This window comes from Psammomys obesus, unplaced genomic scaffold, assembly GCF_907164565.1.
Source record: "Psammomys obesus unplaced genomic scaffold, mPsaObe1.curated_primary_1811, whole genome shotgun sequence".
Taxonomy (NCBI): Eukaryota; Metazoa; Chordata; class Mammalia; order Rodentia; family Muridae; genus Psammomys; species Psammomys obesus.
This window is the reverse complement of record NW_026585686.1, coordinates 3,582,936-3,585,040: the sequence shown is the minus strand read 5'-3', so window position 1 is coordinate 3,585,040 and position 2,105 is coordinate 3,582,936.

Below are 2,105 nucleotides of genomic sequence, written 5' to 3'. Positions count from 1 at the left end.
GAATTATGTATCTCTCTAGTCCAATGTACTTCATCAGTAATAGAATTTATTGTGATGAAGAACAGAAATCATCAATTTTAATTGTCTGAACTCATAATTGAATAGAAAAACACTGTAGGCTGTTTTGGCCATTTTTTTCAGGTAGTATGATAGCTTTTTAGCATGTCTTTCTGAAATGTGTATGCAAATATTGAGCACTTTCTATATTTCTTTTGTTTTAGTAAATAGCCAAGAACTCTGTATACACTTCTAAAAATATGTGTGACTCCTTTTAAAAAAAAATATCTGTCAGTAAAGAACTCTGGCAATGCAACACCACCCTTACCAACAACAGTAACAAAACCATTTCTAATTAAAAAATGGTCAAATAGCCAGGCATGGTGGCTCAAGCCTACAATCCTAACTCTTGGGAGGCTGCGGCCAAAGGTCTGTGAATTTGAAACTACATTCTGAGAATTTATTTCAAGACAAACAAATAAACAAAACAATCAACAACAACAAACTTAGAAAATGAAACAAAAATAAAGCCCAAAGGGCTTGAAGAGATAATTCTAGGAAGACAAGCAAATAGCCAAACACATCCAGTGATGTTTAATGCCACTAGTCAATGGAAAGAAACAAACAAGGAAAAACTGCACATATAATAAGCAGTAGGCTGGCTATAAGAAAATAAAAGCCATAACACGAACAAAACAAAATAAAGTACTGGCAAAGATGGTGAGAAATTGTAGCCTTAACACATCACTGATAGAAATGGAAAATGATACAAGTATAGCTTAAAGTTAACTATCAAGTCACCAGGAGCTCTAGCGGTTTCACGCGTAGAGAATTAAACCTGGAATTTCCCACAAAATCCTATACAGAGAAGTTCACAACATTTTTATCCATGGTAGGTAAAAGATGGAAGCAGTGTAAACAGTCATGGACTGATGAGAAGATAAAGAAAACATGGTTTATCCGCACAACAACATATTCTTCATCTATAAAAGCAGAGTGAGAGGCTGGAGGGTTGCCTCTTCAGTTAAGAGCACTTGTTGCTCTCGTAGACAACCATCCATAATTCCATTGCAGGGGCTGTCTAACACCTTCTTCTGACTTTCGTGGGCGTCCAGCACACATGCGGTTGTACATACATGCATGAAAATGAACACACACAAGTAAAATAAATCTTTTTAAAAAGAATAAACTACAACATGGGTGAATCTTGAAAATATATTAAGTTAAAACAGAAATAAAAGTTTACATGTGATAAGGCTCTATTTTTAAATATTTAAAAGCAAAAAATATGCACAGGAAGTAGTGATTGTCGGGGGTTGGTGGGAAGGAAGAATGTAAAATGACTTAATGGTTGTGGGGTTCTGTCCTGGGGTGATAAAAATGTTTTGTAACTAGACTGTGAGAATGTTTGCCTAACAGGTGGATGCCAACATAATGCCATTTTATTGTTAGTTGTAACCATTTAAAATGGCATGTGATAATTTTTATGTTATGTATATATTGCCATAGTAAAAAATCTTACAAAAGCATTTGCCTAGTCAAAGATACAGATTCAAGATATTATCCTTTGGGGGATATTAAAGTTATTTTTATATAATTGCGTTTGTTTCTCAGTTTTTCTCTTAACCTGGTTATCACCCAAATAATTGAGACTCTGTTACATTATTTGTTTATCAAGGTTTCAGCACAATCCTCAGCAGTTATAGCTCTATTCTTAACTGTCTAGGCTAGTCTGGGCTCCTTCCAGTGTACATCCCAGAGATACTTGCACTTCATGGCTTTTTTGCTCAAACTCCTCTCTTTGATTTCTCCCGAACCTCTACCTGTGACTGAGTCCCCTACCTGGCTAGCAGGAAGTCTAGCTCTGTTTTCTTCCCTGCTCAGTGGTTGGCTATAAGCTGCTTCACTAAGATATAAGGGAACAATTGGGGAGTTGTGTTTACACAACACTGAGACAGGAGATTCTCAGAACAAGGATTGCAACCAGGCATTAGGGGTACAGAAATCAGCATTTGAATTACACAGTTACCTCATGCCTTCTGGGAGAATCTATGTATCTGTTATATATATATATATATATATATATATATATATATATATATATATAT